This window comes from Alligator sinensis, unplaced genomic scaffold (assembly GCF_000455745.1).
Source record: "Alligator sinensis unplaced genomic scaffold, ASM45574v1 scaffold118_1, whole genome shotgun sequence".
NCBI classification, from domain to species: Eukaryota; Metazoa; Chordata; order Crocodylia; family Alligatoridae; genus Alligator; species Alligator sinensis.
Window position 1 is genome coordinate 3657129 of NW_005841850.1, and position 7913 is coordinate 3665041.

Consider the following 7913-nt stretch of genomic DNA (forward strand, 5'->3'; position numbering starts at 1 on the left):
CCGGCCGAGCCCCGCCGAACTCTGAGACATTCGCCCGCGGCACAAGGTTCCACTCGCCCCGCCCCTCTCGCGAGAACGCCGCCTCGCGCGAGACTCGGGCCCGCCCCCGCTGAGCTGGGGGTGGGGGGAGGGGAGGGGAGTGTGCGCGCGCATGCGCCCTGCGCTGCCCGTCTCCTGGCGGGGTGGGAGTGCCCCCGTTCCCCCTCAGCAGCCCCCCGCAAGGGCAAATGTCATTTACTCGATTGCAAGACGACCCCATTTACCAGGAGAGGGGGGTGCTCCATGCCCTCCCTTCGCCCACCCCCCACCTTGCCCTTGCTCTGCGCCCCAGCGGGGGCCGCAGGAGGGTTGGCGTAAGGATGCAACCTGCGGTGGTGGACACATGAATTAAAGGCGTGCCTTTTTATCGCACGCTTTCCAGCTCTAACTTCATCGGTGGATGCACCTTTTTATGGCGTGATAGGTACTTTGCATAGGCAACGTTAGGCGGTCTGAACGCATCGCGCAGTTAACTGTATAATACTTGTAACCTGTATTATAACTCTCCAGGTATTTGTAACAAGTGTGAGCCGTGTGACACTGTAACCTGTAGAGTTACAAGTATTGAACTCTGCAGGTTACAAGTATCTGTAACACTTGTGAGCCGTGTAACACTGTAACCTGTAGAGCGGGGTAAGGGAGGGTCACACAAGCAAATCCAGGTCCTGAGCTAAAGATCGGTCGGCCCTGCTCAAACCGTACCTAACGCTGTCCAGTTTGCGGATGGTTTTTCAAACTGGCTTTTAACTTCTTCCTGCCTGAGAAGAGCGAGCCTGTGAATCGGGTTTGCACGCGCGTGACAGCGCTGACATCGTGCGGCGTTTCACCGCCCGCCGGAAAGGATCTCCAGGCGTCCTGGTTCAAAATCACTGACCTACGCAACGGGTCCAGTCACCCTCTGGTCCCCTGATACGGAGCTGGTCCCTACTGCAGGAGCGATCAGCAACATCTCGGCACGTTGCACAAGGCTTTAGGCTGCGCGTGCCTGCAAGCCGCTGCTCGGGGAAGTCAGAACTGCAGCGTCTCTCTCTCATCCCTGCTCTCGGCAGGCTCCGTGGGAGGAGCAGGGGAAACCTCAAAGGAAAATCCATGTTCAGCAAGCCAGTACTCGGTGTGGCCAGGCCCTGTACTGCAGAAGGATGCACACTCCCTTTTCCTTTCGTGACCCGCCGGCGGTGATAAGTTGCACTGGGACGGGATGGCGGCATTTCCCCCCGGCACTGAGTGTATTTAAACAGCAGCGACACGACGACCGTCATCTATAAAGGACTTCCACAGGGAGAAAGGCACGTGAGGATTGCTGCTTAGCCTTTTGTCCAAGATCCAGTATAACGGGCCTGAACATGGGGAGCCCCTGAGCTCCCAGGCCTGTAGGTCTGGGACTTGCATGTAGGATCCTGGCCTGGTTGAAGATCTATGGCCCGTGAATACGTATAGACATCGTTACTGAGCTTTGCTCATTTGGCTTGGGGATTTAATTGGCTCTTGGATTTGGACTGAGACTGGAGTACGTTTTAATAATAATAACAATCACGACCAACAACGGCCCTGCGGGGATTGCGGTGCGTTATGCTGAAAAAGCAGCCTGGCTCGCTGTCTTATCACGCCAGAGCAGTGCTCAGATCAGGGCCCTGCTGCTAGGTTTGCCCTGCCTGACCGCGGGCAAGTCACTTCTCTCTGTTTTAGTTTCCTCTGTAGAAAAAAAAGGTAGAGATCCCACTCCTCTGTCAAGTGCTTTTGAGTTCAGGGGATGTAAAGCACCACCTAAGAGTTAAACCGCAATAATGTTGGTTTCTCGGTTTGACTTTTTTTAGCTTCAGGTCAGTTTGTTTCCATTAAGTAATGTCCCCTTATACCAGTAACATCCAGGGCCACAAAGCCATCTTTACCTTTCAAAGGCTTTCAAGATGAGAGGAAAATGACGCTATGTTGAAAACGGAGAGGCAAAAACGTGGTCTGAGCACAAGCCACTGCCAGGAAGGCTGGAGGTCACAGCCCTGGCGTGCATCTCCTGGATTCGAAATCTAGCTCGGTCTCCTTTTAGACACGTTACAGCTCAGGGGTGCTCAGCCCCCAGCCCGTAGGCTAGATGCGGCTCCTGGTGCGGTGTCATCCAGCCTCTGGGGCTCTCCACAAACCCAAAATTTGGTGGCAGGGAAGGAGTGGTGTAGTGGAATAGTTGAGGGTCATCTTATGTAGTTCAGATCAGGGTAGGTAAAATATGGCCCGCCGGTGAGGTTCGGCTTGCTGAGGGATTTTATTTGGTTTAGATTATGGTTGTATGGGATGGTTTATGAGCCTCCCTCAGGCAGGGGTTGGACTAGGTGGCCTCTGGAGGTCCCCGTCAGCCCAACTTTTCTATGATACTACGCCCCTGTGCTCTTGCGTGGAGGCGCAGCATGGACCACCAGGGCCTGGTCCCAGTTCACGAGGGGGGGTACCTATCCCAGTGCACGGGGTCAGCACCAGACCCCAGTGCCCTATCCCGCCATGCAGAAGACAACCGAGGCCCTGTGGGGCTCGATCCAGCCCATGGACCAGCACCGCGCCACTCATCTGGCCTGCGGGGCCAAAAGGTTGAGCACCTCTCTTCTAGCTCAAACAGAAATCATGGGCTTGATACAGAATTGGTTGGGGGGATTCCTGCTGTGCATTATGCAGGAGGGCAGATCCGATGATCCTTTTGGTTCCTTCACGCCTTAACCTAAGTGAATGTCTTAATCTGTGCACGGTCCGGGGTATATCGCATGCTCTCTGACTCAGCTCCCATGGCCGTCATATAGAAATAGCGATACCAATGTCTCTAAAAATGCCGCAGTGTACTGTGAAGAGATCACGCTTCTTAGCATCCCTCTGTCATGAAAGCGGCCGCAAACAATAAAATGTTGCTGGCAGCCATTAACCGGATCTCCCGGTTGTGATCTTAGTAGCACTGTGCCAACAAGCACTGATCTTTGCCAGAAGCTGCTGAAAAGCTGGACCACCTCTGCTTTAGATGGCTCTGTGTAAAAAGGGTATATTCAATCAGGCCTTAATAGCATAAAAAGAGTCTAAGGGTCACGTTTATTTGTGAATATGGGCAAAGCTAGACGTGCCATATGCTGGGGAAATTTGATGCAAAGGTCTAAGTCATTCAGCAGTTTGAGCAGCCTACCGGTTTGGAAGTGAAAGCGGGCACAGGGCATGGGGTTGAGCAACCTAGCCTGGGAGTGGGACTTTATGTTGGATTGCTGTTCATTGCGGTGTTAATAAAACCATGCACCCAGGCACGGGTGGCTTTGGACTCTATGTGGTGCGTGGCCTGCGTTTATGGAGGGGCTTGGACGTGACGTGTTCTCATGCCCCCAACTCCTAAATAACATAGAAAGCCTGCAGCGCTAAGTAAGGGGTCATTGCAATGAGAGTCGCTCTCACAGGTGGCATGCTTTAAGGTGCAAACTTGCAATTCATTCCCCACTGCTGTCAAGGAACAGATGTCTTGGAGCCTTTACGAACAGCAAGAGAAACGGGAATAAACATAACAGCGTAAATTCGGGGAGCTCGGGCAGCAGGGGTTAAAGGATGATGTTCCCCGGGGCAAGCAAGACCAGACAGTTGTGAGCAGGGCAGGTGGTATCATTCTGTAACAAGGTCTCTGGCTGTGCAAAGTTGAAGCCTTTTTCTGGGCAATGGAGAGCGTTGTGCCAACAGTAGCGTTCTGCTTCGCCTCTCTCAGCGTTGCATAAACACTGGTTCAGCATCGCAGGGAGCAGCAATAGCGGAAGAACAAGTGCCAGCAAAACACTGGCAATTAATAGTCTTAACCAAGGTGATGCTTAAATGGGCTTTGACCAGGGTACAAGCCGGCGCCTGTTCAAACTGGAGCTCCAAGAGCCACTATCGCCACGGCCACTGCATCTAGGAAGCAAAGCTTTCCCAATGACAATCCTGCTGCTACGCTGTGAGCAACGAAAAAGAAAATGCTTTCACTTATTGGATGTCTCTGCCTGGCAAGAGGTGCCTGTGGGTTTGCAAAGAGACTTGGACGACTCGTAGCCTGTTCTGCTGCCCAGAAGCAGTGGAAGGGAAGACATGGGAAGGGAGAGCTGGGGTACGCTGCAGGGGAGCAGCGTGCAAGGAAGAAAGCTCAGGCACTTTAAGAGACAGCAGAAATGAGCTGACTAGGGAAGTAGAGAGGAGGCCTGAACATTTTCAAGCAAAGCAGTACAGCTTCACAGCAAAATAGGAGCTGGCTAAATACTGTCAGCGTCCAATTTGACAGACTCTGGGACCCTGGGGCCACAGATCTGAATCCCAGCAGGGCAGTCTTGGATCCCTCTGAAGCACTCGCATAGGAGTTTGGAATACTTTCCATGTGTGCTTCTTTCCAGGGGGGCTTTGCTTTAAGTCAAATCAATTTAAACCATGATTTAAATCATGATTTCATTCACTGGTCAGGAAGTCTCGATTTAATCATTTTCTACAAAAAAGTGCGTTCTTGTTCTTTACTATAACCCGAATGCATATTATTCACAACTCGGAGATAGATGTAGGCTTCATTTTTAGAAAGTACATGCTATACATTTTAAAGGAGTGATTTATTTGGATATTTTTTTCAGATCCCTTTTGCAGCCACATCTGAATGGTGACATGTGCATTGTTTTAGTTAACTAAAACAACAAACTTATGCATTTTGGATATAGTTCAACAACAAACATATATAATTATTTTAACAAAACAAGCATATGTATTTTCAAAGTTTTAACTATTTTGGTTATAAATGTGAATGTGTTTTTTAACAAAACTTAAATAGAGTATTTCAGCCAGGTCATCATGAGAAATTTGCTGGGTTGTGCAGCAAACTCAGACTTTACCTTTCTCTTCTTGTTTATTCAAACTCGAAAAGAAAGACAAGACCTAGGGCCAGATTTTCAAAGGCATCTAAAGGGATTTAGGTGCTTAAAGATGCAGATAAATCCCACTGTAGATCCCACTAGAAAAGGACCTGAGCAGGTTATACTTCTTTCTCCAGGGAAAGGTAGGTACCTTTGTATACCTTCTCCTATCTGCATAAGTAGGGATCTACAGACCTTTGAAAATCTGGCCTAATTTCCACGCAGCAGTCCGTGTCTCTGCTATATTACTGGCAGGTTTTTCTTCTAGCCTTTCCTAGACTATCTTCCCATTGCTAACTCCATTCTGGTCAATGTTAGAGAGTTCCCAGCTTGTTCAGCTCTTATAGACAGCATCTTATTGTAAGTGCTATGGCAGCATCTTATCATAAGTACTATATACCTGGCATAGCAAAGCTTTCGTGGTAAGGGCAATACCATGTGTTAGATCTAATACAAGATGTGCTTAATTGCCTCTACAGCCAAACGACACTTTTGTACCGGTATACATGAAAATAATCAGCTCAATTCTCCGTTTGGGTAAGTAGACCGAGTCTCCGAGTAGGAGTGCCTCCTGTGCTTCGCTAACACACTGGTTCACCAGGGACACATCTATGCTGCACCTAGGCGTGCGAGGGGCTGCAGCTGTGAAAACATGCTCCACTGTCTAGCTCTGTCCATGCAGATTTATTTACTTATTTAACAAACAAGTAAAAAGGAGTAGGATTCAAAATGCCCGGTTTTGCCAGAATCTTTTGGTTTTGCGTACAGATCCAGAAATGCAAGCCGAAGGCTGCGTTTTACTGCAGCCAAACCAGATCATAGCAAAACAAAAAGCATCACCGAGGCCTTAGCAAAGAAGCAAAGCCAGAAAATCCAGCAACTGCCTCCCTACTTGACAGATGACATTTCTCTTGCAGAAATAATGCGCATTGCTGAGATGTTCTGTGAGTGGGAAAAAGTGCCTGCTCAGTGACAGAGATGATTTAAAAAGTGAACACGCCTTCCAGGGCAAGACAAATTGGTGTAGGACTTGAAAAAAAAAGGAGATCGTTGAAAACAAGCAAAATGCTAGGTTAGCTCATATCGGTATCCTGGGCCAACAAATTACTGCTTTTCCAGGTGCCTTTGAATTAGTCACTGTTTATCTAACATTTCAAAACAGAACTGGGGAAAACCACCCCCTCGCCCCATCAGAGCAATAATTGCTCTGTGCAGGGCATTCGTTAGTCCCCCGGCATTGGCATAGCACATTTCCTTCTTTCAGCATAAGCTGGGATTCACCTATCTAAGCCTCACCCTCCGCTGCTTGTTCAGATGAGAGCGGACAGGCCATTCCTCTGAATGCTGCGTGATGAAGATTGTCTAACTTCACACTCCCAAAATGATGATGAGCGCTCTCACCTTTGAATTCGCAGTAGTTTATATGAGCACTAGACTTGGCTGAAAGGGCTCCTCACTCCCAGCAGCTTTATCTGCCTCCTCAGAGGTTTTGCTTTCGAACAGCATCACCCTTTTCTCCTTTTCAGGAGAACTGCCTTCTTGGACACAGATGCATGGTATTTCCCCTGCCAGGTTAAGAAGCCACGACGCTTGTCCTGAGCCTTCAAGAGGCCAGATATACTACACTTGATCTGAGCCTTCAATTCCTCACGTGACAAACCCCTGTGCCTTCAGTGGGTTTACTTTGGGACCCTACTCCTCTTACCTGTTACCATGGCCTGTTCGCATTGTGCTGAGTGTCTTGGGTACTGCTGTCTGGCAAGGTGACCTTAGGGAGAGAGCTCCACGGTTACGTGGAGTCTCCTCTTCCGCACAGTGCTGCCGTTCCTAATCTGCCCATCTCCTGCCCGTGTTCAGTCATGCCTGTTTGCTTAAGGTTGGGTGCGTCTCTCACTGACTACAGCGCTTCTTGCATGCACGCCTCATGCATGCACCTTCCCACTCCAGGAACCTGAAATGCCCCTTCCCGGCCGCCTGCTGCTGCGTGGGATCTGCAGCCTCTCCCCATTCGAGCGGCAGACAGGGGCTTAGGCCTGGTCTACAGCAAAGTTTTGCTGGCCGAACCCCAGTTCTGTTGGCAATACTTGGAGCGCCGTCACACAAAGCGCATCATCTGAGGCTGTGGAGCCCTCCTCTGCCGCTCCATCTCTGTCAAGTGACATTCCCATGCCAAAAGTCCCTGGAGCAGCCGGTGCCTTTGTGGGGAGGAGTTAAGACGCTCAATTCCTATTCAGGTTAGTTAAATCAGCTATTTGGGCATCCAAATCCCTCAGATAGAGCTAGTACTTTGCCAAACTTAAACCAAAGGGGTGAAGTATTATCATTCCCACTTTACAGATGAAGAAACTGAGGCACAAAATTAAATGACTCCTAAAGCTTGCACAGCAAGTAAAGAGAGTCTCCTAGGAGGGGGGAATTTGTAATGGTGGTAATAAGGAAATGAAGAAAAGCAAGGAGAGAAACTCATGTTAGGGAATCAGGGAAAGAATTTGCTGTTAAGGGGAATTAGGGCATTTTGGGACGGTCCTGAAGGGCTGTGGTGTACCGTTCCACTGCTAGAGACATTTAAAAAACTAGCCTGAGAAAAATACCTGGGAGGATTTTCAGAAGCAGTCAAGGTTTGCCTAACTGCAACGGGAGCACAGCCCAGCCAATGCCAAGTCATTTTGAGAATCTTGCCCACATTGTAATAAGGAAATACATTTTTTCACATGATTTTTTCCCCCCAGATCTGACAGATGCCTTCCAGCCCTATCTTGTTTTTTTTTTCTGATCCTTACTGTTCTGGACAGATGTTTAAATACAGATGCATATATTTAAAAAATCCAATACTTCTGAAAGGAGGCTTCCTTTGCACACAGAAAGTGCTACTCTTTGCTCTTTCTAGCTGATCTGATATAAATATCCCTAAGGTTGCAGTCTCAGACTTCTCTTTTCATTATAGCTTTGAAGAACAAGCCTTTGCTTGTTTTAACAAGTTACATCAAAAGAGGCCGTTCT